This window comes from Oreochromis aureus, linkage group 2, assembly GCF_013358895.1.
Source record: "Oreochromis aureus strain Israel breed Guangdong linkage group 2, ZZ_aureus, whole genome shotgun sequence".
NCBI lineage: Eukaryota > Metazoa > Chordata > Actinopteri > Cichliformes > Cichlidae > Oreochromis > Oreochromis aureus.
In genome coordinates this window covers 6,027,957-6,042,014 of record NC_052943.1, presented here as the reverse complement: position 1 = coordinate 6,042,014, position 14,058 = coordinate 6,027,957, and the positions used below count along the sequence as shown (strand labels likewise).

General features: G+C 40.2%; 1 long non-coding RNA gene across 1 annotated transcript; it reads left to right on the top strand.

Annotated features, from left to right (window-relative positions):
- The first annotated feature begins 1,752 nt into the window (after positions 1 to 1,752).
- On the top strand, positions 1,753 to 9,780 carry LOC120441374. Its single transcript, XR_005614028.1, has 4 exons — positions 1,753 to 1,936; positions 5,419 to 5,522; positions 5,628 to 6,050; positions 7,252 to 9,780. It is a non-coding gene; the product is annotated as an uncharacterized LOC120441374 (long non-coding RNA).
- The last annotated feature ends 4,278 nt before the right edge of the window (positions 9,781 to 14,058 follow it).

The following is a 14,058-nucleotide window of genomic DNA, read 5'->3' as shown; positions in this document are numbered from 1 at the left end:
AGACACACAAAAGACAGACTGGACACGTCCTCCTGTTCCAGACACTGCCCTCCATGTGTGTCACGGCCTGCTGGCTCAGATCCATGACAGAACGCCACAGAGTTTCAAAAATCCTTGGTTGGAGTGTGTGTGTGTGTGTGTGTCTATACTGTGAGTGAGAGGGTGAGGGCTGCCCTGGTGTCTGAACTCTCATGTCGTGCCGGTGACAGTTGCTAATGCAGTACTAACCTCTGTCATGACCTACTTTGCTATGCCACCTTTGTCCAGATCCTTACATTACACACACTCAAGTGCACACACTCACACGGAATATTAAAAAAGAAAAAAAAGAAATGAATCCCCTTACAATTCCAAAGACATTTCTCAAAAACTATACTTGTGCACACACAGATGTTTGAGCCGATTAGAATTAGGAGCTGACAGCATGGGTTGGGGGACCGAGCTTGGTAAGAGCATGGTTTGACAGCTGAGAAAATGACTACATGTTATAAATGTGACAAGCCCCCAAGAGAGAGGTGATGCAGGACAGAATGATGGCCAGTTTGATTTTCAGCCCAGAAAATAGATATCTATTTAAACCCTCATGTGACTGGCCTTTTCAAGTTGAGCTCAGCGCAAGACAAGAGAATTTCATTTAGGAGTGCCATTTTACTACTTTTTGGTTTGATGGATTGATATGGGAGCTTCTGCTTCTTCTCTGAAGGGATTTTTTCTCCCCTTATCAAATCTGAAGGGAAAAGGATGTTGTGACTTTTTGAATTGTGACCCTCCCAAATGGGTATTATACCCTTCAATGCACCAATAAGAGGTAGCATCAGCTTGAAATGTGCTTGATCGCTCACATTTCTCAACAAAGCAGGGGGGTCACTTCAGCTAGGGATTGGCAGGGTGTAGTTTTTATCTTGTTGGTGCTGACAGCATTCGGAACCATTTTTGAGGTCGCATCTGTCTTATGTTTACGGCCATGTTAGTGTGAGGCTCATGCAAGAAGCCAAATGTCCCAAATAGGCTTACAAGACACCAACAAGGCACCAGAGCTGAAGCAGTACCATAACATGGACTTAAAAATTATCCAACATGATGTTCTCCAAGCTTTAGAAACATATTATTATCAGCACAGTGGCAATGCCAACATGCCGATATCAGTTTAGGGTCTGCTAGCCTCTGTAGACAAAAATACATTCTAAAGATCTTACTGAATTTGAGTGTTATACTGTAATAGGCAAAGTGGGGGTACTGAGTGCTGAGGTACCTACAAGTTCCTAATGCTCTGCTGAATCAGCAATTGCAAAGTTCCAAACTTCCTCTGTTATTAACATCTGCATAAAAACTGTGGACTGGGGCCTTTATGGCATGGGTCTCCATGGCCCAGTAGCTCATGTAGTTCTGCAGATGTAATGTGTAGGTTTTCCAGTGTTGAGAGACACTAAGATTTGGTCGCTGTGTACTTGCCGTCAGGTGATCTGTGTGTAGCCCAGTGGAATTGAGCTTCCATAGTTATTTTTTTCTTTTCTGCCTAATCTTTTTTTTTTTTTTTTAATATATATATATAATTAACTATAGTTTATTTGCTCTTTTTTGCTAAACCTATTTTCTATTGGCTCAACTGCATCCCTATCAAGTTTATTCTGCCATCTTTCACTTTATTGGCTTAAACCATACATGCTTGCCTGTGATTGGTTAGGAGAAGTAGATTCCGCCTCCTCATGCTGACTGAGGGAGATTTCACGCGTGTAATGCAGGTGAGGCTACAGCGCATGCTAGTAGCAAGGGTCAAATGCTAGAGCAAGAAATCCTGATTAGTCAGGAAAAGTACTTTCTGCAGTGGAAAAGGTAACAGCCTGTAACCGGGATTTGGTTGAGGAGGAGCAGAATGGAATCACCAAGAAGACCGGATGTTGTTTCTACAGGAATTATAGTACTTCCGACTGTCTTGGTGAGTGTCGTAAAAGTTAGCATTGAAGTAGCGAGCATGGTACCTGCTTCCCAACTCTATCGGTGTGTGGGTGTGTCGGGCAGGCACCGATGAAGTTTTCAAAATAGCGTTTTGGAGTATTTAGTTGTTCTTATTAATATTGTAAGAATATATTTTAGGTTCAAGTTAACAGTGTGATAGTCCTGCTTGAGCCAATGCTCTTTATTCCACTTTTATTCCTCTTTATTCACTTGCGAAGGTTACTGCTGCTGCGGGAAATGTGTAAAATGTGATTGGAGTTAGGTAGTTGTATAAAGAGTGTTATGCAGATTGTTTCTATTGTTTCAGAGGTTGATTTCAAAGAGATAAAAATATGGTTTTGTACATAAAAACATTCTAATGATAAATGTTGATTAAAACTTATGTAAGGTGAGTTCAAGTTGTTTCAGAAAAACTTGATAACTTTCTGGTTAAAGATGATCAGACTTCATAAGCAATGGTTAAATCTTAATCCATTCTTTCATTTTGGAAAAGAAAAGTCCTCTGTTATGTGTTTTTCAATGCAGACTTGTACTATTTCCTTAGTTCAATGGTGTGTTTGCATTTTGCATAAGGATTGAAATAATGCAATGTTCATATGTTAAACATACTTGAATACACAAGTGTGTGTGTGTGTGTGAGATGAATTCCAAAGCTGTATGCAATAAGGGTTTTCATTGTCATGCAGACTGGGTTTTTTTCCCTTACATCCCATTGATGGTTATTCATTGACTTTTGATGTTGGAACTCTCCTCCACGAGGAGATGGCGAGCCATTGTCCTTTGTTCCTTTGGAGATTCATGGTTTGGTTGGACCCCCCCCCCCCCCGACCACATAACAGCGCTGACAGTAGAAAAAGAAATAAGGGTGCACCCAGTAAATCATCTTTCCTATTTTTTTTTTTCTCGTCTTCTTCTCCAAGAAGAAGCGAGCTTGACTTGACTTACTCTTCTGACCCTTGACTTTAGACTTTGGATCACTGACACCATACCCATGCGGAGACTCAGAGACACTTAATGCAGATTATATATGTGTGATTGTTTAAGTTATAAATTGTTTTGCCGGCTATAGTGGTGTCTATGTTGCAGTGTTATCATCTGTGTGGTAATACAGTGTTCTCCTCAACTCACCTGTCTCCTGCAAATGATTCTCCCTTTAACACTACCTCACGAGTCTAGAACTGGTCAACTGGAGGGTAGGTAGAAGCTCTGGTTACATGTGCTTTGTGTTTACATCTTGTTGTAGAATCTGCTTACCTGCTCTTCAATTGTTTGGTGTTTTAGCTTTTTGGTGGTTGTTGAAATGGTTTTGTGAGCTTTTAACTGAGATTCTGACTTTTCTGTGGATAGCACACGTCCAAATTTGAATAACAGATCTGGCAGTACATCCTGTTAAACCACCTGTTCTCCTTCTCACCCCCAGTACTGGTGGCATTGGGGTTCAACAGGTTAAAAGACACGGAAGTCATGATGTGTGAGAATACAGTGACATTGCAAGTTGTTTTTGTGTGTGTAAAGAACCCACGGCAGACCCGACGACACATACATGCTTTTCAGCATTAACTTTTATTTACACACTCAGTGGCTGTTCACAGACACACACGGCTGCAGCTTCCCAGCTCAGCCGAACACTCCAACAACAACACTCAAGTCAGGACCCAGTACAGATTTTAAGACTGGGCACGGTTGCAGGTGCCGTGCAGGTGCGTCCAACTTCCCTGCACGGCACCGCAGACCACGTCCCGCGACTGAGGCTGGGGAGCCATATCGCCAAACCTACTCCCCTCACCCTGTGGGCGGGAGAGGGAATTGGCCTGGACTGTCAGCACCCCCAGCCCCAGGTCCAGCGACAGGGTGATGACCGCCCGGCCTCTCCACTGCTCCTGGCTTAGCAAGTCACAGAAACAGTAGTTGCGCAGGCACCTGCCGGGCACTAGACGGGTGTGGCTGCAGGCTGCGTCTTGGCTGATCGCATCCTCTCAGACACAACGCAGGAACACACCGGTTAAATTAGCATATGTCTGTCTTTAGCAGTTTAGCTTGCTGATAAGCTCAAAGATAATCCCCACGCTGTAGCTGTGTAGTGTCATCACAACCAATGTCAAAAACATGGGGAAACATCCTGTAAGGTGGCTCTTGTTGTTTTATGCTACTCTTTAGCTTAGCATCTGCAAAATAGAAGAAGTCCCCATAAAGCCTTCACATAACTTCTGTCAGAATCAAACATAAAAGTCTGCATCAGATTTCATGGTATTCCATTAAACAGTTGTTTTGAGAGTTGTTTTGACGCAAAGCCACAAGTTTGAAGTAAAAAGATCAACAAAAGTCAGTAGAGTCCATCATGTGGGACTCCACTTTTAACCACATTTTAACTAAAATTCATTGGAGTCTGTTGAATCTTTACAATGACCAAGTTTAGAACTAGTATGTAGCTGAGAGTAATATCACTTTGCGGAGTAGACTAGATGGAGGAACAGCTTTTTGATTATAGCCATGTTGTTCACAGCCTCTACAAATGGTTAAGAGTGTGTATGTGTGTGCATGTGTGTCTGCATGTTTGCACAAATCGATACGGTTGGTATCACCCCCCCTGAGTCTGTCTCCCCCTGCTCTTAGAGATAAAGCAGAGAGAGCAGACCTCCAGCCAGACGTATGAGTGGGATTAACAACAGGCGCTTATTTGGGAGAAGAAAAGAGGCAAAAGCTAAAGATATAAGGATTTCAACACTTTTCATTATTTTGTAGAGAATGTGTACAGCAGGTACTGTCAAGGAAAAGGTCAAAATCAATCAATCCAATGTTCTCTGTCAACCTGCCTCAAATTGCATATTGACCCATTGTAACAGTCCCCCAAACTGGTGGATTAGTATGTGTTGACACCTTTAATGCTGGAGTGGAGCTTTTCTGCAAGAGTATCTATGTGCCGTTATTGGGTATCTCGTGGAGTTTGAGTTGACATTACTAAGCCAGAGTTGTTCGTTTCACTCCTTTCTGCGCTATCTCTTCCTTTAAAACTTTCTCTCAAATATGTGGCTGAGAGAGAGAGGGAGAAAGAGAGAGAGAGAGGTGGTTGCTTACATAGCAGAATGCCAAACATGTCCACGTTTGTGTGTATGTGCATGTATATCTGACACTTGAGAGTTATCTCGATCTGTTACCGTCTTCTTTTTGCAGGAGCTGTCAGTGCACACACACACACACACACACATATATATATATATATATATATATATATATATATATATATATATATATATATATATATATATATATATATATATATATATATATATATATATATATATATATATATATATATATATATATATATATATATATATATATATGATGTGTAGCTACGTTGACTCGTTGGCATCCACTGGGTTCACATATAGCATGTTGAACAGGAAGTACGAGCTTTGATATGTTGATGAGAACCTTTTATGTTGCGTGTTTGTGTCTCAGAGAGACTGTGTGTGTGTCTGTGCATGTGTTTTACTCTTTTGCTCAAGAGCAGGAGGGAGATGCTTCAGATGTGTTGTCCTTTCATTCCGGAGTCCTCCTTTGAGGTAAGAGGATCCCATGGAAACTTAACATTTCATTGTGGCTTGCCGCTGATAAAGATTGAATTATCTGTGTTCTCCTTAAATCCCCATTCAATTTTTTTTTAACAGGGATGAAAGATTTTGTCTGCGGTGCCCTGGGAGCTGTGTACCCCGCTGTTTGGTAATATCGGAAATTAATTCCTCCACCCGTCCCAGTTGTGCCTAAACAATTCAAGGGCAGTGTTAGATCCTCAAATTGAGAATTTACTGAAAGGCCTTTGTACCACCGCCAGTGATAGCGTTTTTGTTAAGGATAATTCCATTTATCATTACTGTGTCCTACCACAAACTGGTTTGTATTACCCAAACAACAAATTATATGTGACGCTCAATCACAAGGGTTGTTACTCATTAATGGAAGTTGTTTTTTTTTCCTTCTTAAAGCCAGTGTTAAAGAAGTAGAAAGAAAACAGATAATTCTTTGAAGTGGAAGCAGAGGTCTCCACAAAGAAGAATTTCAAGAAACAGAAGGCAGGACGGGAATGGAGAAAGGTGAAGCAGAAGACTCTGTTTTCGGTTTTGTTGAAACCACACAAGCATACTTAATTTTATCCAGGCAGGGGTTGCTCATAAATTCAACACTATCTGGACCTTAGTTTCTCATCCACTCAATATTTCCACTATACACACATGCACAAGCACGATCACCTTTCTTGGCCTTTGCCCTGGCTCAGAAGATGGTTGCCTCGAGATGTGAGCCGTTCTGAATGCAGATTCTGCATGCTGGACCGCAAATATAATAAAATATAGACATTGCTAATAGAGTCTGGCAGTTATGCCTTTGGATGAGGTTAAAGGGCTTCCTTTTTAACTCAGCACTACATTTGAAGGGTCTCTGGTGATTAAACCAAGAGTTAATTGTACGAATTTCAAGAAGCAGAACTTTTCAGCCAATGCGAACATGAAATGATCATTTTACCTTTTGTTACATTTACAAAAACAAGAACCAAAAACATGCAAACAGAAAGATATTCAGTGTGTTTGATCTCCAGTTGAGCTGTAGAGCAATTTAGGCTCAAATATTTACTTTTTGTTTCTTTTTTTGTCTTATGCATGCACGTAAATATACAGTGGAATTCAGATGAAAAGTACACCAAGTGGTTTCACACTATTGGACAGCAGCTGCACAGTAATGTGAAAACCAAGCCAAAGAGCAAAGCGATAAAGAAAAAAAAAAAGTGGGATTCAACTTTAAGAGAAATTAACTTTGGAAATGTTTCTCGAGGAAAGAAATGCACTGAGTGCTACACGAAATGAAAACAGCTTTTATCTACAGTAAAACTTCACAGAACACCTTAAATGCTGACACTTTAGTTTTTATTGATGTAATTTTAAACACATTTTGTGGCTACGTGATTAAAAGATAAAAACACGTCACCGGTGTAAAACAACAAAAAACAATGATATAGCATGCCCGTTTGCAATAGTGTTAACCACTGAGCAAAACAGAAGATATATTTAGGATCATATTTATTCACCTTTTTGTTCTATTTTTGTTTTTCTGTTTTGTTTTTAAGGTCCTCTATCACCTAAAATGTATGGTTCTTTAATTGCAGCTTTTTATTGGGTGAACATGAATACATGGTATAATATATGAGCTAATTAAGTAACTTGCTTCGTTGGTGAGGTGTCAGCAGTAATGTGGCTGTTGTAGCCTTGATTGCAAAGTGGCTGAGATGACTTTCTTCCACAGAGATAGGGTGACATCTGGAGAGAGCTGGGAGTAGACCTGCTGCTCCTCTGTGTTGAAAGGAGCCAGTTGAGGCGTTTCGGGCATCTGGATAAGATGCCTCCTGGGTGCCTTCCTATGGAGGTTTACCAGGCAAGTCCAACTTGGAAGAGACCTCAGGGTATCTCCAGAAGCTGCTGGAGAGATTATATATCTTATCTGGTTTGGGAATGCCTTGGGCTTCCTCCAGGAGCAGCTGGAAATTGCTGCTGGGGAGAAGGACATCTGGAGTACCCTGCTTAGCCTACTGCCACTGCTAGACAATTTTGGATAAGCAGAAGATAATGGATGATTGATGGCTGCATAATTAGCTAGCAACAGGTCTGTAAACTGATTGGTTAACTTCAAAGAAATGTGCTACTTTGTGGAAATAATTCAACAATACAATGTTACATACACTATCAGAGAATTCCCTCTCTGTGATTGACAAGATCAAAAACCAATGCTGAATCTCACTGAACCTTAGGGCCCCACTCTGCACTTCTTTAAAGCAGTCAAGATTGTCTAGTAAAAGTAAAGAGAGTTCCAGAAACACTTCTGAAAATCCCTGTGAGTGAACAGCAAAGAACACCTACATGTTCACTACTTGTTATTTTTGTCAGAGTTGTTATTTTAACAATTAGTGGGTGGAGAGGCTTTACTCCTTTTGTTTGTACTTTTCAACATTTGGATTGTAGGGGGTAGTTACTTGAGGTAATGCATTTATACAGGGTACTTTCATTCAGGTGCACCACTGGGAAAGCAACAGTTTTTGACTGTATTCTCTGTAGCACGTCCATTACCACTGAAATATAAAGTTAGGCTGCATAACTAATGCTCCTCTAGCTGTTCCCAGAGAGCTGATTTGAATTAAATTCTTGTGCCTTTGATTCCACTAAATCCCAAATCACTTTGATTCAAGCCCAGACTTTGACTTGGCCAGTCCATCAGTTCCAGTACTCCAGATTCCCTTTTCCTGGTCAAACAGTCTCTGCACAGCTTTGAAATTTGCTTGGGGCCATTGTCTTGTTAAACACACAATTAATCAGTTTTGCTTCAGAATGTTCATAGTTTTTATGGACAGAGTTTCTAGGTGTAGCCAAGTGGCAGAGGCTTGCACTTCAGTAGTCTCAGAATCTCATCTCTGCTTTTCGCAAATGATGTGAGGTGAGTGTGAAGCGACAGGAATGAGAATCAGCACCTCCAAGTCTGAGGCCATGGTTCTCAGCTGAAAAGGGTGAAGTGAAGAAATAACAAGATTGCGGATACAAGTGACGGAAAGGAGCTTCCTTGAAAGGGTAGCTAGCCGCTTCCTTTGAGATAGGGTAAGGAGTTCAAGAAGGGCTCCGAGTAGGGTCGCTACTCCTTCATGCACCTCCTGGGTGAGGTGTTCTGGGCATATCCCACTGGACGGAGGACCCGGGCAGACCCAGGACAAGCTGGAGAGATTATATCTCTTTGTTGCCCTGCGAATGCTTCGATGTTCCCCCAGAAAAGGTGGAAGAGGTGGCTAGAGAGAGGGAGGTCCCTAGCCACTTGGGCTTCTCTACTAAGGCTGACCCGGCCCCTGGTAAGTGGAAGAAGATGGATGGATGGAGGGGTCGGATGGGTGGTTCAGGAGGGATTCCAACTTTTTGGTGGATCCAAGATGTTGTGGCAGACCTTCTTCACTAATGTGTCCATGCCGCTTCTATAATAACTATACCATAAAGGAATCTTGCCCCTTTTTCACTGTCTTTGCAATCCATCTAACATTCTCCAGCTTTTCTGTGGACAAACACAATATTACTGACCGAAGAGCTGAAATTTGTACTTGTCTGTCCAAAGTACCTTTTTCCAGTTATCTACAGCTCAGTGTTTGTGATCAGCTTTCATATTCTGCCTCTTCCTTGGCGCATTTTGTAAGTACCAGTCTCAGCAATTGACTCCAAAGCATGACCACACTGTGAGAACACTTTTAGTCTTGCCCAGATTGTCTCAAAGATCATCCATCATCACAAAGTGCTTTATTGCAGACTCTTTCCTTTTCAGTGAGTTCTCTACATTTCACATTTTTTGAACAGGAGTGAGGAATTTTAGACGCAATCCATATATTTATACCTACAGTTTTAGCCAGCACACTGGACTTCCCTGAGAAGTCAGAAGTGTAATAAGTGTAATTTTAAAGTCCTTTACGATTTTTTTGTTTTTTGGTGTACATTTGAAAATTCAAAAATCAGAAATGATGTACTTTAGCATTAAAAATAATTTCAGTTAAAGAGCTTGAACATACGGATGGATTAACCATTAGAGAAACTGATTCAGAAATAGCATGGGTAATTACCAAAGTCTAATTTAGCGCAGCTTACAGTGGGTGGTGGTCTAATGAATGCGTTATGCACTATAGTTATACATGGATTTAAACTGATGAACTGGGAAGTATTCTTTGATAAGGTCATAGTCATTACATGTATTGTTATTTTAAAAAAAAATTTAAATCAGCTTTTAAAATTTCCTAATTTGATCCAAAATTTAATGGAAGAAATTGGCCAAAAGTTTGTAGTAAAAAAAATGTGCTCATGTTTTTTTTTTTTTTTTTTTGTACTTTTGTATTTATTTATTTATTTTTTTTTTTACATGATTAAAATTTCAGCGTAATTCAGATTTAACATCTTCTGCTTCATTGGATGTAAAGAAAAAAGGTTTCTTATGAAAGCAAAGAATCTGAAAGTTGAGAGAGGTAAAAAACACTAAATATTAGTCCTCACACTAACAACTGAAGGCCAGGAAGAGATTTGAATAGAAAGTTACACTTCTCCGATTTAGGCATTATAACATGCAAAAATAATAACGCAAACGGCACTGATAATTTAAGATGGCAACCTGACTTGCCACAGAGGCAATCCTTCTAATAGAACCGCTATGATTTATTGCTGAAACTCTCCACAATAGAGACTGTAATGGGCTTTATTCATATTTTTATTTTATGAAACACGATGAAAGGGGTCATGGTGGCCATTAAGCGGATTAATGGTATGTGTTGGGTAAAGAAGATGCTATAAAGCCTTAAAAGTTAATGCTGTCATCTGCAGACTGCTGTCTTGATGGAGTGGGAGGGGCTACATGCAGCTAATAGACATAATTCAGCCAGGTAATGTTGGATCACTGGGGGACAAGATGGATATCACTTGGCAATGTTATAGGGTGTGTCGTAGTGTGCCGGCACATTTACGCAGGTTATTTATGCTCCATAATGAAGAGCATAATGAAAATTGGACACAACTATAAATATGAGTAGGGAAAGCGTAAATGTGGAGGGATAATCATTGATGCAATTAAGATGTCGTACACATGCAGTGTGAGCCTGGCCTCCCTTGACTTTCTCCTCTTCCTTTCACCAAGGCTGTATTTTACCCTGAAACATCACATTTAATCCGACTGGGGATGTCAGCATAAATCCACTGGACTCACACAAGGCGGCTGGCATTTTAAATATGTTAATGCCAAAGCAATAAAGTCTTTGCTTAATCTATTGCTGAGGTTATTGACAACTATTATTAGATTGTTAGTGGTATTTCTTTGTCTTAATTGGTGTGTGGATATGCCTTTGTGGACACAATGCTTGCTGTGTGTTAAGTACCAACCAGTACACTAAAGCCTTCGTTTGTGCATTCATTTTGAAATGAAATAATGGATATTGCATTAAAGTGCCAAGTCGCAGCTTTAATTTAGTAAGCTTGCATCAATATTGAAATACTGTGTGTGAAATAAAGACCTTTTTACTCATGTAGACCCGACTGCAATTGTTCAAAAGTAAGTAGACAGAGTATATGTCGGTTTTATCCTGCAGGTTAAAGCACTGGCATGTTCCTGCTCAGGGGTTTTGCGATCTGGCTGGTATTTCTTAAGATGTAACTGTTTTTCTTTTGCAATTTGTCAGTTAAATGTCAGGTTCCAAAACATAATTAAACCCCATAACTTTAGAGACAGAGAAGGCCAGATACATTTACTTTCATAAATGGAGAAAAGGAAACTGATGTAGTTTAGGGATCCAGTTCTATTGACTTAATTAACAAAATTACAAATCAGGAACTGGTATTTCGGTATTAATCTACAATTTTATAATTATAACGGCAATGTGTCCAGTTACTTTTGAACTCTGAGTGGGTTTGTTAAACAGGCTTTTTTTCCCCACACACATACTGCTTTCTATAGGACTGCATACCATACTTGGCACCTTAATGCAGTTTTGTGTTTTATTTAGGACTAAATGTACTGAGACACAGACTCTGAACAACAGAATGTGAAACTGTGCAAAAACTTACAGTCTGGGTTGTATATGTGGGTGTATGAAAGGGAAAAAACTGCTTGCACATTTTGGTTTTCTGTCAGAACTGTCAGTTTAAGACAGAGGAAGTGAGGGAGGAAGCGTGGAAGGAGGGGGAAGTAGAGTGAGAAGATGCAGGAGGAGAGCGATGGAGACAGATGAGAATTGGAGCCCAGAAGCTGAAGTGACCCCGCTGACCAGATGCTGATAAACTGCCATTACTGAGCACTCTGTCAGCTCTGCCTCTCATATGTCACTGTCATCCTGCTGCACTTCACCTTTTCCCTCTCCTCTTCTTATTTGTCTTTCTCCGCTTGTTTCTTTTTTGTGAACCCTTATTACTTATTCACGACTACATATTTATGTTGGGAAGCATCATTCATCTCTTCAAGTCTTTTTACCCCTTTTTAAAATCCCAGTGAAGAGATATTTACTTACCTTTGGTTCTGTTTTTCAGATGCATTGCCTTACATTCAATGTGTCACAACAGGCATGTTCAGCTTGTGGGAAATGACTCAGCTCTAGCCATTATTTTGATTGACTCAGACAGGCAGTAGGAAGAAGCAGAGGCTTATCTCTGAATGAATATCTCCTCTCTTTTTAAGAGTGGTTGCTATGTGCCAACCAATACTTTCTTCTGTGTTTATATAAGAAATAAGTTTCACTGGATTTTTGGCTTTGTGGTTACGGGTGGTTGTTGTTAAGATATCCAGAAATAGGTGCTGTGTATGAGATGTTCTTTAAATCTTACCCATGACTCTACTTCTGGCATTACAATAGTGGCTGGCCTAGGTTGTCCTACATATACAGTGCTTTTTAACTATGAGTCAGATCCCTTAATGCAGCACAGCCTTGCTATTATACAGTTCTTCGTTTTTTCTAACACTGGTGGGTAACACTTTATAGGCACCTAACTCAAGGAATGCACCTGTGTGCTGTCTACACAGCTTTATTTGTTCCCATTTCTTGAGCTTAATCTACAAAAAGTGCCAAAGATAACACAGTTTGACAGGCACAAAATAGTATTTTTCCACCAACAAGGTGATTCCCAAAGACCTATAAGTAAAGCACACACAGATACACGGACCTACGCTTAATATGTACTGTGTCCTTCAAAAGTGAAGGACAAAAGCAGGAAAAGGTACAAGAAAGAATCTGTAAAACGGGGATCTTGTCAAAATGTATTAAATTATGATCGCAAGACAAGCGCCATCAGATTTTGAGCCACCATGCAATGTCATCTGAAAAGCGTCTGATTGGCAACCTCCTTTATTTTTCAGCATGAAAACGACCCCAAACACATTACCAATGCAGTAAAAGCTTACCTGGATAGAAAAACACATAATGGAGCACTCTCAGTCATGGATCGGCCTCCTTGGCGGCTGGACCTCAACAGTATTAGGGCGCTGTGATTTCATTTTGACAGATAACTAACTATCTATCGCAGCAAACTCAACACAAAACTAACAAATTTGGTAAAACACAGATTCTACCACACGTATTAACTGCAAAACAAACGACTTGCTAGCAGTTAGTTATGTTGTGTTGAATTAATGCAATGCTTGCCAACAGACTGAGGGAGTATTCCCAATCCCCAGATGTGGGAGACACTTATGACCTTATTGGCATTCCCAGTATTTTGGACTGTAGCCAAATCGCTCCAGCAGCAGAAGAAATAAACAATATAAAAAAAGTATCTGAAATTAATAATAGTGCATGTGAAATGGTATCAGCAGGTGTCCGAAAACAAAGAATTTAAATGTGTTTGTTCATGAGGTTACTGACTTCTACAGTCATCTAATGTTTAATGTAATGTGTGACTTCAAATATAAGAAAATAACAAAACTATTAAACTATTGTGAAAAAACTTTTCAGCTTTTTTCTTTTGTTCATGGTAAAAATATCTATTGTGACCAAAGGTGATGGCACTAAACTGCCACTATGCCATTAAAAAGATGGAAAAAGCTTTGTCCTTGCCTGGTAGTAGAGGCTGGTCAGAACTCCCTTAGGTTAATCTGTCTAATAGCAGCCATTCTCACTGTCACAACCGGGTAAAATAGTCACTTTCCTGGTTCAGATGACTTTTCCCTGTCTGAGTGAAGACCAGTTTGACTTTTAAAGTATGGGATGTTTTGTCCTTCACCCCGCCCTGCCTTTGGTTACAGATCTTTTATGCATCAGGTGTGGCTTAGACTTGAAATGGTGTTCTACATTTTGTTGTTATATATAGGAAAAAGTGCTACAAGGGTCCTCACAAAGATAGAAGTAGAGCGATTTGTGTGTGCGATGAAAATTGAGCCACACAGACATTGATTTGTGTTTGGTGGAACAGATCAAATTGTCCCCTCATGCCTTCACCTACTTTCCCATGCCGGATGGTGTATGTGTGTGTTTTGAAGATTATGTGTGTAAGCGAGCGAGCGCGCAAGCAACATGGCATCCCGATTCCTGGGCCAAAACCTGTCATTTTGTGCCTGTCACATTGT